The sequence below is a fragment of the Sminthopsis crassicaudata genome, chromosome 5, assembly GCF_048593235.1.
Source record: "Sminthopsis crassicaudata isolate SCR6 chromosome 5, ASM4859323v1, whole genome shotgun sequence".
Taxonomy (NCBI): Eukaryota; Metazoa; Chordata; class Mammalia; order Dasyuromorphia; family Dasyuridae; genus Sminthopsis; species Sminthopsis crassicaudata.
Genome location: NC_133621.1, coordinates 210,564,713 through 210,582,808, shown reverse-complemented (window position 1 = coordinate 210,582,808; position 18,096 = coordinate 210,564,713). Strand labels below are relative to the sequence as shown.

The following is an 18,096-nucleotide window of genomic DNA, read 5'->3' as shown; positions in this document are numbered from 1 at the left end:
AAACCTGGGGCATACTCTCCCACAAATATCTACCATAAGTGTATATTCTTAGAAATGCACCTGGAATGGTGCCCAAGACACTTATGCTTGTAGTGTTTATTATCTGAACCTGATGTCCTTTTTCTTTCTGTGAAATACTCATGATGCTTGCACTTAGGGGTAGCCTCTCTTCTGGGAGAGTCACCTAAATGGACTGATTCTGTTCCTCTTCCTGGCTCAGTTCTTAATTACCAGGGAAAGCCCTTACGTGAATACATTGCCACCCTTCCTTCTCAGCTGGTAGACGTCATACACTTTGATGCTGTTTCCTACAATGATGCTATTCCTCTCCATGTGTTTGTTCCTTGCTGGGATGAATTTAAATTGTGTTTCCTGTTGGATAAGTAATTTGCATGGGGACCTGGGATGAAATCCCCTCCCCATCTGTTGGCCTCTGTTGCAGGCTCAGGGAAATTATGTTCTGCTTCCTGTTTCATCTGACCATAAAGATTAGTAAGCTTTATAAAGAGACTAAAGGCATAGTTTGTTTTCCACCAGTCAATGGAAAGGTATTCCTCTAACTTCATCAAGGAAAACTTTGCAGAGCTGTGACACAGTGATAATACCTTGTTAATACAGTACTTCCTCTATTGTTGTTGTTGTCCAGTAATTCTTCAGGTATGTCTAACTCTTTGTGAACCCATTTTGGGTTTTCTTGGGAAAGGTCTTGGAATAGTTTGCCATTTCCTCCTCTAGCAATACCTCTATTAGTCATCTTTATAACCTGCCTCTTTTTTTGTGATTGCAGCCATTAAAATACTTTATGATTTCTGTGCAATCTAATGACATTTTGGGTTTAATTCCAAATTGTTTTACATAATTATTGCATCAATTCACACTTCCATGAAAGTATATTAATGTGCCTGCCTTTTCATAGCTCTTTTAATTTTTATTTTATATTCCCTTTGCCAATCTGGTTTGAGAAGCATGAGATGAATTTATGTCTATGTTATGTTTACTATATTAATAGTAATATGTCTAATTCATATAGATTATAGTTTGCAGATACCTGTTCATATGTTTTTGTCTACTTTGCTCTTAGGGAATGGCTCCTGTTCTTGCATTGTTGTACCAGTTATATCTTAGATATTATATCTTTAGGCAACCAGGTGGTCAGGTGGTTAAAAATGATAGAACTGGATTGGGAAGACCGAGTTTAAATCCTCTCCAAATACAGTCTCTAAGTGACTTTGACCATATCATTTTCTATCTCAGTGCCTTAATTTCTACATCTAGCTTACATCTATTCTATTCCCATTCATCAAAGATTTAGAGTAGTCATGCCTTAGATCTAATCATAGCCACCATAATTTTGAACTCTAAGCTTCTTTTCTCTGATCACAATTCTGACAAAAAATTTTTTTCTGTCATTCCATTTCTCTTTCTCCATCTCTTAACTCTCTGTTTCTCTGTTTCTGTCTTTGTCTGTCTATCTTTCTTTCTCTCTGTGGGTGCCTTTGTCTCTTAAAATTAATGTGTACAAAATTAAATTCATTGTCTTCTTGAATTCTTTCCCCCCTCCTCTTTCTTAAGGCTCCTGCTCCTCTTGTCTATCTTTTCTTATTTTGTTAAATTAATGTGTACAAAATTAAATTCATTGTCTTCTTGTCTAATTTTACTCTCATCCATGTCTCCTTATTTCTGTTGAGGGCGACATCATTCCCCTAGTCACTTGAATTCTTTCCCCCCTCCTCTTTCTTAAGGCTCGTGATCCTCTTGTCTATCTTTTCTTATTTTGTTATTGAACTCAATACAAAATAAGTAGAAACAGAATGAAAAAGGCAGAAAATAATAATAAAATAAATGGAATAAAACAAGACATTGTTATGTGCTCAGCAGAACATCAGATAAGATTCAAAATAAATAACAATAAATTTCCATTTCAAGAAAGCATAGATAATGATAGGAGAAATTATATTCATGAACAGTGTACATCAGAGAACAGAGAAAAGATGGACAGTCATGAATATATTCTTTTGTTCTCTGATGTACACTGTTTATTTTATTCTGTTTTTCCCTTTTCAACTCCTCTACCTTCCTCAAGCAGGCTACAGTGAAGCACAGATATATTTATACATTTATCCAGACACACACATATGTGTATACATATATACACACTCATACATACATATATATGTATATTCACAGCCCTACACACACCCCTCAAACATATATATATATACACACATACATATATGTACATACATACAAAACTATATGTACTCATACAAATATATGTATATACATATGCAATTACCCATATGTAAACATCCCTTTAAAACAAATATTTTTAAATTTTTTTAGCTTTTTATTTTTAAAATATATGCATACATAGTTTTCAATATTCACCCCAGCAAAACCTTGAGTTCCAAATTTTTTCTCCCTCTTTTTCCCCTACCCCTTCCCTCAGATAGCAAGTAACATAGTATATGTTAAACATGTGCAATTCTATATGTATTCCCACAATTAGCATTCTGTACAAAAAAAATCAGATCAAAAAGGAAAAAAAATGAGAAAGAAAACAAAATGCAAACAAACAAGAACAAAAAAGTGAAAACACTCTGTCCCCACAGTCCTCTTTTTGGGTGTAGATGGCTCTCTTCATCACAAGACCCTTGGAATTGCCTTGAATCCCCTCATTGTTGAAAAGGGCCACATCCATCAGAATTGATCATCACATAAACTTGTTGTTACTGTATATTATTCTGGTTTTGCTCATTTCACTCAGCATCAGTTCATGTAAGTCTCTCCAGGCCTCTCTAAAATCATCCTGTTGGTCATTTCTTACAGAACAATAATATTCCATAAGATTCATATATCATAACTTCTTCAGCCATTCTCCAACTGATGGGCATCTTCTCAGTTTCCAGTTTCTTGCCATCACAAAAAAGGCTGCTGCAAAAAATTTTGCACACGTGGGTCCTATCCCTATTTTTATGATCTGTTTGGGATACAGGACCAGTAGAGACGCTGCTGGATGGAAGGGTATGCACAGTTTGATAATTTTTTGAGCATAGTTCCAAATTGTTCTCCAGAATAGTTGTATTAATTCACAGCTCCACCAATAATGTATCAGTGTCCCAGTTCTCCCACATCCCCTCCAATATTTATCATTATCTTTTCCTATCATCTTAGCCACTCTGCGAGATTTGTAATGATATCTCAGAGTTGTCTTAAATTTCTTTGATTAATAGTGATTTAGAGCATTTTTTCATATGACTAGAAATGTTTTTAATTTCTTCATTTGAAAATTGTTCATATCCCTTGACCATTTATCAATTGGAGAATGGCTTATATTCTTATAAATTTGAGTCAATTTTCTATATATTTTAGATATGAGGCCTTTATCAGAACCCTTAGATATAAAAATTTTCCCCAATTTTCTATTTCCCTTGTAATCTTAGCTGCATAGGTTTTGCTTGTTTAAAAACTTTTAAACAATTAATATTTTGTGAAAAATGCCACCTTCAACTATGATTGACTTGACTTTTTTTTTTTAATAATGGGGTTATTCAAGGCAATTCCAATAGACTTATGATGAAGAGAGTCATCCAGAGAAAGGACAATGAATACTGAATGTGGATCACAAAATAATATTTTCACCTTTTTTTTTGATGTTGTTTGCTTGCTTGTTTTTTCCTAATTTTTCTCTTTTGGTCTTATTTTTCTTGAGCAACATGATATATATGAATATATCTTTAGAGGAATTATACATATTTAACCTATACTGGATTACCTGATGTCTAGGAGAAGAGGAAGGATAGGAGGGAGGGAAAAATTTTGGAACACAAGATTGAAATACAAAATTTGGAATACAAGGGTGAATGTTAAAAACTATCTTTGCACATATTTCAAAAAACAAAAAGCTATTATTATAAAATTATATTGAATCAAAAACATAAGTAATAGCAATATAAACACTACCAATTTATCACAGAATGTCAAAACAAACACTATTTATTATTATAAAAAAGAAAAGAAAAAAGAAAAATTCCATGTATATCACATCCTTGTGGAACTGAAACTAGAAATAAAAAAAATCTGCTTCTACTTGATTTCAACCAAGAAAATAATTTATCATTTACTCTTCATCTGACTAGGGTTAAAGAGCAGCAAATTTCATTTCAAATGACAAATGAAAAGGTTCCTTCGATTCAGTTGTTAGGAAAATATGACTAGACAACCCAAAAAGGTCTAAGGATGATGGGTCTAAAGCCAAGAACATTAAACTAGGCAAATCATTTCTTGATAACGGATATATCCAGATTCTGTAATGGAGTATGTTGTTTTTAAAGGGCACTTTATAGTTAGCAACTTCTTAACATGTCAAACCCAATAACATGGAGGCGTTAAAATAGCATATAAAATTCAATTCATAGTAACATTAAAATCATAGTTCAATGATGCTTGGATTAAATTACTGACGTTTTCAGAATTTTTCCTTATTAATATCTACATGAGGTGAAAAGGTGTTTTCAGATCATATAACTGGAAGATATTTTGGTTTCAAACGCTGACAAATAAGGCTGAATGAGAATTAAACATCTTTAACAGAATTTCAGGGTCTCAGTATCATATAATTAGTATAGAATACTGACTATAAAAAGAATTCATCAATCTAAAGAAACTCATATTAATCAAATATTATATTGAGTCAAAACACATAAGTAACAGCAATATAGACACTACCAATTTTTCAAAGAATGTCAAAGCAACCACTGGTTAGATTGAACTTGATTTAAAAATACAATAAAAAGAAAAATGCATTAGGATTTGACCACAACAACTTGTTTCAGACTCCAAACCAGAGCTTGACAAAGTATATCCAACAAAGAACAGCATGGTAGCTAAAAAAGAAATCGATGTGAATAAGACTACTTTAATAGAAGCATGGTACTGTAGAACTCTAGATATGTGGCCCTGAGCAAATAAAATGAATTTTCTTTCAGTCTCAATCTCCTCATTTATAAAAATGGGTGTATAATAATATCTGTTATTCTCGCCTCACACAGTTGTTGAGATCAGATGAAATAAATGTGTGTGTGTCACTTTAGCTTAGTGCAAATGTAGGTTGTTGCTGGGGTTTTTTGGTTCAAATTATTAATATCATTGTATAAAGAAATACAGGGGAGGAAGCTTTCCCTCCACTATAAACTGTATATGCTGGGACAATTGCCTGAAGTATTGAAAGGTTGTAATTTTCTCAGGTTTTAAAGGTGGGATTTGAATTTAGGACTTGAATCTAAGTTCATTTATGGTATCTATCTATTAATTAACTAAATTACGTCTTCAGTAATATCATCATCATCATCATTCTGCCCAAGTAAGACCATATCTGTATTATTGTGTCCTTTTTTGCATATGATATTTTAGGAATGAACTAAGAAATAGGGGAGTATTCAAAAAAGGCTGATAGGACTCAATAACTATGCCATATTTAAATTGTTCAAAAGAATAGGGGATATTTAGCCTAAAAAAAGACAAGATTTGGGGATAGGAAGAAGCTCAAGGGACACACTAGCTAATTTTAAATATTTGAACCTTATAAAAGGTTAAGCTCTTTTGGAGAAAAGAACTAAAAGGTAGAAAATGACAAAATGTGAATATAAGATTTTATGTAATCATATAAGATAAGAATGTGCACATATGTAATCTAAAATACAGTTTGAGAGAGACATGAACAGCTATTTCAGGTATTTGGAATATTTCTCTATAAAGGGAACTGCAATTCCTTTCTTTCTTTCTTTTTTTTTTTTTTTTTTTTTTTTTTTTTTTTTTGGTGGAAAATGAGAAGAATGATGGCTGGGTCTTCTTTTTTCCAAACTCCAAACTCCAACAAAGGACTAGAGTATTTGTCCCTCTCATTCAAATATGTTCATTGCCCAGAGTCAAAACAAAAGCAATTACCCTAGTTGCTCTTATCCTCCAAATGCTGGTTGCACAAAAGACCAAGACAAATACCAACAAGAGACAAACCCACTAATACAAGAAAACAGGAAACAGAGATTAGAGTTGTACAGATTAGACAATACAAGAAAATGGGTTGAGACAAGGAGTTCTTATACTGAGAGTAAGATGACGCAGTTCAAGCCAAGAAAACAGGATCTTCATCTTACTCAAGGGGAAATTTTCCCCCTGAAATTTCTGTGTAGACAAGCTAAAAATCAGGGACATATTGAGGAGCAACTTTCCTCTATATGTTTTCAGCTTCCAAAGTCTTTCTCTCTTTTTTTGGAATCAATCTCAGAGAATCTCTATGCCTCCTCCCTAAAACTCCACCAGGAGAAAGGAGCCTGAAAGCAACAAAAATATGCAGCATTGAGACAACAATCTTTCTACCAATTAGGAGCTGTATCATATATGTAATCTTCCCCACATTGACCCAGAAACCCAGTTTTCATGAAGAAAAGTGTACTAACGTTTAGAGCTGCCCAAAGCGCAATGGACTATCTTGAGAGATAACAAGTTTCATATTTATTCATATATATTCACATTTAATCAGATATTGCTTTGTCCTCAGAAGCTTTCCATAATTATGTGAATGCTGCTTTAGGGCATGTCAAAATTGCTCTCAAGTAATCTCATCACCTTTCCTCATCATATCTGGTGGAAGATCTGGTCAATTCCTTAAAATTATCTTAACTATCTTAAAAGGCAATCTTCATCTGAATGATGCAGTTTACAATTGCAATTACTCTTCTGATTCTTTTTATTTCCAATTTTTTGGGAGTAACATTTGAGTTTCAAGCTCTCTCTCTACAACCTTGTAGCAGAGAAGGTCAATATTTCACATACACAAATACACTCACACATACTCATACACACACACAAAACTAAGTTGATGGCATGTTCCTTCATAGGTTCTTTGTAATTCATTTGAAGATTTATATAACTCAAAATAACTTAGCCATTCACATTTACTCTGAACAATACTTCTGTTATTGAATAAAACATTTTCTTGGTTCCTTTCACTTTTCATTATGTCAAGTTTTTCCAGATTTTCCTAAAATCAACCTATTAATTTCTTACAATGCAGTAGTATTCCTTCAGAATTATACATTACAACTTATTCAGTCATTCTTCAATTGAATGGGCATCTTCTAAATTTCCTTTTATTTATTTACATATATTTTTGCTATCACAAAGAGAGCTGTTGTTATAAATATTTTAGAAGATATAGTTTCTTTTCCTTTTTCCCTGATCACTTTGGGAAACAAAGCTAATGGTGATATTGCTAGGCCAAAGGGTATACACAGTTTTATAATGCTTTGGACATAATTAAAAATTGATCTTCAAAGTGGTTAGAACAGTTCACAGTTCTACCAACAGTGTATTAATGACCCATTTTCCCACATCTCTTATATTCTCTTTCTATCATTTTAGCCAATTTGATATGTGTAAGATAGTATCTCAAAGCTGTTTAATTTGCAGTTCTCTAATCAATAAAGATTTGGAGCACTTTTATGTGACTATGTATAGCTTTAATTTCTTTCTCCCAAAACTGTCTGTTTGTATCCTTTAACCATTTATCAATTACATAATGACTCATATTCTTATAAATTTGACAATATCCTCACTATATTTGAAATAAGATATATTTAATTGAGAAATTATTTATAAAATTTGCTACCCTCCTACCAATTTTATCCTTTCCTTTTAATCTTGGTTACATTGATTTTATTTTTACAAAACATTTTAAACTTAATTTTAATTAAATCAGAATTATTCATTTTATATCTCAAGATCTCTTAGGTCTTCTTTATTCATATATTCTTCTCCCATCCATATATCTGATAAGTAAAATTGCTTTAATTTACTTATGATATTTCCCTTTATGTCTAGGTCATGTATCATTTTGATTGGTGATAATGGACATTCTTGTTTCACTCCTGATCTTACTGGGAAGGTTCTAGCTTGTCCCCATTACAGATAATGCTTGCTGGTGGGCTTAGGTTCTTATCATTTAAAGCAAAAATCCTATGCTTTCAAGTGTTTTTAAAGTAAGAATGAGTGTTATATATTGTTAAAATGATTTTTATATCTATTGATATAATCATATAATTTTTTATACATTTGTTATTAACATAGTCAATTAATTAATAGGTAATAGTTTTCCTTATAAGAACAAGCCCTGATTCCCAGTTGGTCACAATGTGTAATTTTTGTGATATATTGATATAGTTTTTTAGCTAGGATTTTGTTTAGGACTTTTGCATCAATATTCATTAGTCAAATTGGTCTATAATTTTTCTTCTTTGTTTTTATTTTCTTGGTTTATGCATTTTTATTTCATAAAAAGAACTTAGTAAAATTACTTGCCTATTATTCTAAATAATTTATTTAATACTGGTAGTTGATCTTTCATATGTTCGATAGAATTCACTTGCAAATCTGTTTATCCTGATGCTATTTTTTTTAAGGAAGCTCATTCACGGCCCTTTCAGTTATCTTTTTAAAAATAGGCTTATTTAGATAGTATATTTCCTCTTCTGTTAATCTGAGCACTTTATATTTTTGTAAATATTCTCACATTTCACTTAAATTGTTAAATTTATGTATTAATTGGATAAACTAATTCCTAATAATGCCTTTATTTTTATCTTCCTTAGTGGTGTATTTGCCCTTTCAATTTTTGATGCTAGTGATTTAGTTTATTTCACCCTCCTTTTTATCATATCAATCAATGATCTATCATTTTTTTTTTGGTAAAAATCAGTTTTTGTTTTGGTAATTCAATAGCTTTATTCAATTCTATTAATGTCATATTTTTATGGTTTCCAATTTGGAGTTTAATTGGGGATTTTTAATTTGTTCTTTTTCTAGGGTTTCTTTTTTTTTGTTTTTGTTTTTTTGTTTTGTTGGTTGCATAGCAAGTTCATTGATCTGCTTTTTCTTTGTTCTATTGTAAGCATTTAAATATATAAATTTTCATTTAATTACTGCTTTTGCTTCGTTCCATATATTGTCTCATTCTTATCATTCTCTTTAATAAAAATATTGATTGTTTCTATAACTTGTTCTTTAACCTATTCATTCTTTAAGATTAGGTTATTTAATCTCTAATTAGTTTTTTATCTGTGTTTCCAAGGCTTTTTACATTTTGATCTGAAAATGCCTCATTTAATATTTTTGCTTTTCTGCATTTGACTCTTATTTTTATGTCCTATTATATGGTCAGTTTTTGTAAAGGTACCATATATCGTTGAGAAAAAGGTATATTCCTTTCTATTTCCATTCAGTTCTCTCCATATGTATATCATATTTAGCTTATCTAAGAATCGATTCATCTCTTTGATTTCTTTTTTGTCTATTTTTTTTTTGGTTAGCTTTATCTAGTTCTGAGAGTGAAAGGATGAAGCCCTCCACAACTATAGTTTTGCTATCTATTTTCACCTGTAATTCATTTACTTTTTCCTTTAAGAATTTGAATGTTATAGCATTTAACTTTGAGATCATGATTCTACTCCTACTTTTGTACATCAACTGATGCATAATGGATTATAGTCCAGCATTTCATTCTTACTGTGTGTCTTTCATATTGAATGTTTCTTATAAACATTTTTCATGTATTGTTTTCTGAGTTTCATCTTTCACCTCTTATTTTTTCCATTGTTCTATAACCCAAGGCCCGATGTGATCACTGCTCCTCAGGCCCATGCCTTGGTCATTAAGTGACCTCAGGTATTCCTGTCCACTCCTGAGCAACAAGGAGCCTAAGCACTACTTCAGTTCCTGTGGTCCCTCTGGCAACTGCAAGTGTGAACTTGTCCTGCTGCCCTGAAACCAAAACCAGCGATTTGCTCTCCTGCCAATGACCAGAGCCACCTGCCCCTCTGCCCTGCATGTTTATTCTTCCTCACCCAGTCTCAGCTTGGGATTGGGTCTAGTCAGCATGCTAAAGCTTTATATCCAGCACCAGCAGAGAGCTCTTCATTCTTCCACCCAACCCTTACACCTACCTATCTTTCAAAGGTAAGCCTGCCTCCCTTCCAGCATCTCTGCCCCAGATTTTCTATTTATTGACAAAGGGGTATCTCCCTAGATGTATCTTCACTTTAATCATGCCAGACCATCAGCTTCAGAGATCAGAACTTTTCTAATGTTCACCAAAATTGCCTTGGGCTGGATAACTGATTTACCCCAATTTTTAGTTCTCGCTAAAATCTACTTTGAGGCATTTCTAAAAGTTATTGGGGAGGAGGGGAATTTGTGAGGGCCAGGTAATTTCCTGCCTTATTCCACCATTTCCCATAATTCTTTAGCTAGCCTTCTGATTCTTGCCGAACTGCTAGTCTTCAATGTCCTAATTGTCTAATTGTAAGACAAATTGACCACAATTTTGGCACTACATACAATCTGAACAAATTGATTTCTGCAAAGAGCCATGAAAAATTTTTGATATCACAAAGAAAAAGGCAGATAAATAGCTCAGGAATTGGAAATGTAATAATCACTAGAACATCATTTAATAGAATATGCAGACTCAGTATCAGCTTAAGCTTGTTATCTTAAGCTGTTTAAAATCTGGTATTAAGGTTTAAACATGCACTAAAATTTTGGGGATCTAAGTGTGTGTGTGTGTGTGTGTGTGTGTGTGTGTGTGTGTGTGTGTGTGTGTTTGTATTTGTGTCAATAAGTAAGTATAGAGCTATTTAAGTCAGGACAGTGTTAATAGTAGGAAAATGAGGCAAGATTTTGAATAGAAGGAGAAACCTCAATTATGTCTTTAATAAACCTAGAATTTTTTAAAGACTGTGGTTAGCAGGGAGGCAAAGACACTGGAATGAGAATGCCAGGTTCAAGGCTCAATTGGAACATAGTGCCAGTGAAAGGAAGTAATGCAAAATGAGCCATGTTGTGTACCATCCAATGGAGTTTGCAGCCTGTCATAGAGACAACAAAGAGCTGATAAAGGTTTTTGAGCATCTGAAATATGATCAGATTTATGACTTTGGATTTCTTAGGATTGTGAAAGATGGTGAATAGAGAGATGGGGAAAAAAACCAAACCCAGCCTATTTAGGAAGCTATGAAAATAAAAATCTAAGCAAGAGATGAGGAAGGCTTGATTTAGGATGCAGAATTGTTGTGGAAGTAGAATAAATAATATGGTAGGCTGAGCAACAATAGGGGATCAATCATACCCTCCTATCTTTTAAGACCAGGTTGTGCTAGATTCATCATTATTTCTTCAGATTTCCAATCCCACATATCTAAACACTTCTGAAAAATTACCCCAGACAAAAATCAGACACAGAGCCTGTTTCTGAAACTTGCACTTGGAGCCTAGAACAGGAGTAACTTATGAGACTGAGAGAGAGAGAGAGAGAGAGGGAGGCTAGTGACTTGCAACTCTGGCTCACTTAAATCCAATTCATGAACAAGTCAAGTTATCACCTTTAATGTCATTGGTCCTCTTCAAAAAAGAAGAATGAACAGCAACAACTCCTGAGCCCAACTCTAGGAGGGAAGAACCTCAGGAAGAGCCCACCAAAGGAAGAAGTACTGGAGCCCTGTGATAAGAGGGGAACCCTAAGATGGAGACTCCGAATTCCTTAAATAAGGGACCTGGTCTGACACACTAAACTTAAGAGCAGACAGACTTCTTCATTTATCATGTGGGGAAGGAAAAAATATCCTAGGACAATTAAAAAAACATTTTAGTGGAACAAAATTCAGTTCAAATTCAGCAGAAAAATTTGGTTCTAAATTAAGATAGCAAAAACACATTCTTTCTCTTAGTAAAAGATAAATTATAAAAATTGGAAAGAGGACTATTCCATTACATTAGCTACATTCCCATTATTAGGTAGTCTAACTTAATTATATTTTTTTTGTGGAAAAGTTGTATGTGTGTTGGGGAAAGTGGTATTTTTTGTTAGGATGTAACTAAAGAGTCAAAGTCAAAGAGACTGAGGCAGAGACAGAGTGACAGAGTCAGAGAGAAACAGAGTGGGGGGGGGAAAGAGAGGAGAGAAAAAAGAGAGGGGAAGGGGTAGAGAGAAAGAGAAAAACAGATATTCTTCTCTCCCAATACCTAGGTTAGATAGAGAGGACTAAATCCTTTCCTACTTACCCAGGGAATGGTACTCCTCCCTTAGCACTGTTCTCCAGCCTGTGCTTTCCTCAAGTTCAGAGTTAGAAGAACTGATGTTCATTGTCTCTGGTTCCCTGGTGGAGAATAACAAGGAAGAGAGTGATTTTTTTCAGGGATCTCTATGACAAAGTTGATCCATCACTTAGCTTGGGTATATTAAGGACAGACAACAGATCAGATGAAAGCTAGATGCATTCAACCAGGACCAGACTAAGTGATAATTTTACAGGGGAAAGTACAAAGGTAGTTATTTTCTGATATTTACTTATGTAATGTTTTCTTTGCATTTAATTGCCATGTTCACTGATGTTTGTGTTCATAGGTGCTTATTATTTTCTTGCTAATGTTTCAATCAATAGATATTGATTGAATACCTACTAAGGCGCTGTGCTAGTCACTGGGAATGAAAGTATAAAGAATGAAATAGTCCTTTCTCACCTACAGTTGAGTAGGGAAGACAACAAATATGTATGACATAGATGCACCATAAATAGAAAGTTACTAAATACAAATGTACACTAAAAAATTAAATACAAAGTAGTTTGGAAGAGAGGGTACTACCTTTTAGGGAAAGGGAGCAATAAAAATTATTTTAAAAAGCTCTATACAGATGATACCTCAGTTGCAGCTTAAAGGAAGAGAAGAATTCTCTGAGGCTTAATTAAGTAAAGAAGGAGAAAATGGTCACTACAAAGACATGGGATGGGAGATAAGAGTGTTGTATGTGAAGAATAGGAAAAAAGACTAGTTTGACTAGATTTTAAATAGTAGGAGAGGAAGTAATGCCCAATGATGGTCTGTTCTTCATGTACAACACTCTACCTCCCATTTCCATGTCTGTAAAGTGGTCCTCCCCTTTTCCTTACATAAGACTCCAAGAATTCCATTCTTCTTTTAAACTGCTCAGACATTATCTTCTGCATGAAGCTATCTTATTGCTACCTTCCCCCAAATTGTAGTACTTTCTCTTCCAGACTATTTTGTACTTAACTACTTTGTATATATTTGCATTTATTAACTTTCTATTTATAGTGCATATATTTTATACATATTTGTTGTCTCTCCCCATCTATTGTGAGAAAAGATTGTTTCATTCTTTATACTTGCATCCCCAGTGCCTATCTCAGTGCTTAATAAATATTTTGACTGATTGAAACATCAAATAATAATTAAAATAATAATATAAGCTGCTATGAACATAAACACCAATGAATATATCAAATGAACTGGAGAAGGAAATGTCAAACCATTACAGTATCTTTGCCAAGGAAACTCCAAATGGGGTCACACAAAATTGGACATGACTGAACACAACAAGATGTTTATGTTATTGGTATAAAATTAGAGATGTCAAGCTAAATCTTCCCATTACATGGGATTCTGGGAAAGTCATCTGTGTGAGAGCAGAAGCTCTAAGAATTGAGTCAAAAATTTAGAGAAGGAAACTGGACCAGCCTCTGTGAGATGATGAAATCTGTCTTGAGATCCTTAGCACCAGACTCCAGGACTGGTTCTGTGTATATGAATTATGAATGAAGAAATATAGGGATGAACGTTTCCTGTCTTGGACTGCAGATCCATAAAGGGAGATTTCTCCACTATCTCTCCCTATCTCCATTTACTTCCTTCTTTGTCCTGTAACAGTGTGTACTAATTTCTCAAAATTCATCTCTGTTTCTCAATAATTTATTACCTTTCTGTTTCCTTTTCTCTTACACCAGTTATCACTATAAAGTAACTAATCATTGTGTAGCTACTCTGTGTATAAACAGATGGATACGGTAGAGAGATAAACAAGGAGTGTTCAGAAAGGGAAAAAAACAGATTTTACAATTATGGTATTTTTTTTCTTGAGCAGTTTTCTGGCTGGAGGCTATAGAATTATTGATTCAATTTCACAATTTTGGAGAAAGACAAAGACAGAGACATTAAGAAAGAGACAGAACAGAAACAGAGGCAAAAAGCTAAAGCAGAGACAGAAAAAAATGGAGATGGAAAGAGAGAGAAGAAAAAGACACAGACAGAAGGCAGATCTTTTCCTCTTAGCCATGATTTAGCAGTTAGTTTGGGAAAGGCTGTAACTGATTGACATTCAGATGTGGGAGCTGTTGCAATATTTTTCCTGTTGTTTTCCTTGGCTAATTTGAAAGGCAAATCATTTCTTCAGGAGCAATGGAAATGGCTAGAAGTATCCTAGATCTCACAATAATAATTATGAATAATAGGGATAGCTTTTTGATAACTATGTTTACCAGTACAGCCTAGAATATATAACCATTGGGCCACTACTAAACTTGGATTATGAGGGACTATGGGTCACTGGATGAAAATAAATGGCCACACAGGAAATATCACACATACCAAGGATAAATTAGCACACTAAGGAAAAACAGATTTAGAACTGTATATGGGACCTGAACCTCAGAGTTAATCAGAGGATTTAATGAGTATTCAATGAAGGGTAAAAAGTTCTTCCAATAATGAGAAGCTCTCAATGTATCCTTTTGTCTTTCTTAGTTTTTAAAAAAAATTTAAATAGTATTTTACTTTCCAAATACATGCAAAGATTGTTTTCAACATTTGTCTTATAAGATTTTGCTTCCCTCCTTACTTTCCCTGTCCCCAAGACAGAAAGTAATCTGATACAGGTTAAATATGTGCACTTTTTTAAAAAGATAATTTCATATTTGTCATGTTGCCACATATATTCTTCTTTTAGCCATTTTTTGAGAGGCAATTGAAATTAAGTCCCCAGAGTCACACAGCTACTAAGTATTAAGTGTCAGAGGCCAGATGTAAACTCAGGTACTAACTCTAAGACAGGTGCTTTATGCACTGCACCATCTAGCTGCCCTTGCCTCATATGTGCTTAAAATCAAATTCTACTCTTTTCAAAGATCACATGTATACAGGGGAGAGCACCTCCCTGGCTTGGGGAAGATGTTTCTCCAACAACTATCCTACTGTTCTTGCTACTTGCTTAGTGTATACTCTTTTTAAAAGCTAGTTAGGTCTCACTGATAATCAATAAGTAACATAATAGTGGGAGTTCATGAGTGACAAATAATAAAAATCTCAACTTTGTAGAGTTACCTTTAGAATCCTGGGAACCTGCATTCTGCAGAGGGAATTGAATAAATAGCCCAGGCTGAGTGCTACATGAGGAAAGGGCTTTGTAAACCTTATGGTGCTCTACAATTGTAATTTGCAAAGGCTAAATGGTACGGAAAATAGTGTACTGGACTTGGGTCCAAACATGCCTTAGACAAACCCCATTTGTTTGACTCTAAGCAAATTAATTGATTCCTCTAAACAGTTTCCTCATCTAATGGGGATCATAAATGCATCTATAGCACATGACTATGAAGATCAAATGAGGTAAGATAAATGAGACCTTAAAGTATCATATAAATATGAATTATAAATAGTGTCCTTGTTGTCATATTAATTCTGAGTGTATTTTTTAACATTAAGTAATAATCTAGAGCAGTCTCCAGAAAAAACAAACAGCAATGCCAACCAAGGATGCCAGGTAGTAAGTATAAACACATAGATAAAATTAGATTAATGAAGTTAAATACAAACCAAGGTCAAGAATGCTTCTGTTTTGCCTGATTCCAGTTTTAAATGTTTATTTCCCCTTGACATAGGAACATTATTACTGGTTTCAGTGAGTTGTCCAAGTGAATCAAGGGTAAAAGGAATGACCTTCCTTTTGTCTTACTAATCATAGATCTAATGTGCCAGAATACATGTCCACATGTGTATATAGCTAAGGGACTAATGGCAAAAATTATTCTCAATGGAAGGCACCAGAAAATTAGGGCTAATAATAATCATTTACACACTATTTTATGAAGTGCTTTTCTTATTATGGGTAGAAGAATATATGTGGCAACATGACAAATATGGAAATATCTTTTAAATAATTGTATAGAACATTATGAGAGAATTATTAGCTTTGCCCTGCTTGACTCAGAGAACAGAATTAAGAATAAGTTGAATTTTCTTGAAAAAGGTGATAAAAAAGGGAATAAGTCAAAGCCAGAGCCACTACACAAAGTAAGGCATACTAATGCATTAGTGGTGTATCTGTGTAATGGTTTCACCATTCTGGAAAGGAATTTTAAATCCTTCTAACAACATATCTAAAATGTCGATATCCTCAGGCTCAGAGATATCATTATTAAACATCTCTCAAGAAAGTCAAAGATAGTTTGAAAGATTATCATTGTGTTCACTAGAAGTCCATGGCAGTTCACCAAAAATATTTGTAGCAGCACTTTTTATAGTTAATAAATGAAAACAAAATAGATGTTCATTGATTCAGAAACTGAGTGGTCCATAAAAGTAATAGTGTTATTGTGCTGTAAGAAAAGATGAATATGAAGAAAACAGAAATAAGACTTCTATGATCTGATAGAAAGTAATTAAACAGAATGAGGGAAACAATATATATATGTATATATATATATATATATATATATATATATGTGGAAAAATAAATACTGCACAATTATATAGGCTTAACTTGTTCTAGAGGAAGTAATAAGAAAGTATAAAATATTCTGTATGATTAATTAATTAATGTGTTGGTTAGTTTTGGTGAAGTAACTTTTTTCTTGTTGAAAAGCTCAAATAAAATAATATTTATAATGTGTTTAGCACAATGGACAGCATATAATAAGTATTTAATAAATGTTGTCACCCCTTCCTTTCCTTTCCCTTTTCTCTTTTTGTTTTTTGTTCTTCATTACAGGGGATGACTTTCAGAGGGAGAGAAAAATACATTTTAAATGGAAAATAATATAAAAATAAAACATCCATAAAAGTTTGTTTTAAGTGGCAAATTTGGGGTTAATAGAAGGAAAAAATTGCTACAATGAAAACTAAGTAAAATAGACTGTTCCCAGGAGGAAATGGATTCCTACTCACTAGGTAAAGACTAGTTATCAACTTGAGAAGAATTTTTGTATAGCAGAATGACTAGCACACAGTAAGTATTTAATAAATGCGCATTAGGTAAATGGCTTACTATTTAGGCATGAGCTGAAATTAGATGGTCTTTGATAATTGTTCCAATTCTGAAGGCGATATAGCCATAAGCTCTCTTTTTTTGCTACTTTGTATTATGTTTTTTGAGATATGTGTGAGTGTATGTCTTATTTTCTGATTTCATTAAGGTTATAATGTGAAAATTCTCTCTATTCATTCAGTTCAATATTTTACCTTTAACATTTTAATGTTAAATTAACATTTAAAAAAATTAAGTTTACTGTTTATTTTAACAATTTTTCTTTTAAATTCTGAGTTACAAATTCTCTTTCTCCCATCCACCTCTCCCACCCACATCGAGAAGGCAAGCAATATGTCAATTATATACACAAAATCATGCAAAACATATTTCCATCTTAGCCATTTTTGAAAAAAGGCAAGAAAAATACACAAAATGTGAAAGTTATACTTAATTTTTCCCTCAGAGTTCATCAGGTGTCTCTCTGGAGATGGAAAGCATTTTTTCAGCAATAATTCTTTAGAATTATCTTGAATGATTATATTAATCAGAATAGTCAAGTCTTTCACAATATTATATCATTACTACTGTCTAGCTTATGATCTTAGAGGTTTTCCTAGAGCACACTCAGTTTAGGGACTTACAAATGGTCCCACAGTCAGTATGTCTCAGAGGCCAAATTAAAATTCAGGGCTTCCTGACTCCATAGTCTGTTCTCCTTCTTGCTATTTACTCAAATAGAAGTTTTTTTTAAAAATGAATATTATTTGTACAAACACACACACACATGCAGATAATTAAGGTGATAAATACTTTTTTAAATGAAGATGATGAAAAGTAGATTTCATTCTCTGCATTGGTCCTTCAATATTTGAATGTTCTTGTTATAAAACTGGATTCATTCCACTAGATAGTACTTTCCCCTCCCCTGAAAGATTTTGTACTGT

General features: G+C 33.2%; 1 long non-coding RNA gene across 1 annotated transcript; it reads left to right on the top strand.

Annotated features, from left to right (window-relative positions):
- Positions 1–527: 527 nt before the first annotated feature.
- On the top strand, positions 528–17,272 carry LOC141542731 (uncharacterized). Its single transcript, XR_012482240.1, has 3 exons — positions 528–657; positions 9,666–10,011; positions 16,895–17,272. It is a non-coding gene; the product is annotated as an uncharacterized LOC141542731 (long non-coding RNA).
- The last annotated feature ends 824 nt before the right edge of the window (positions 17,273–18,096 follow it).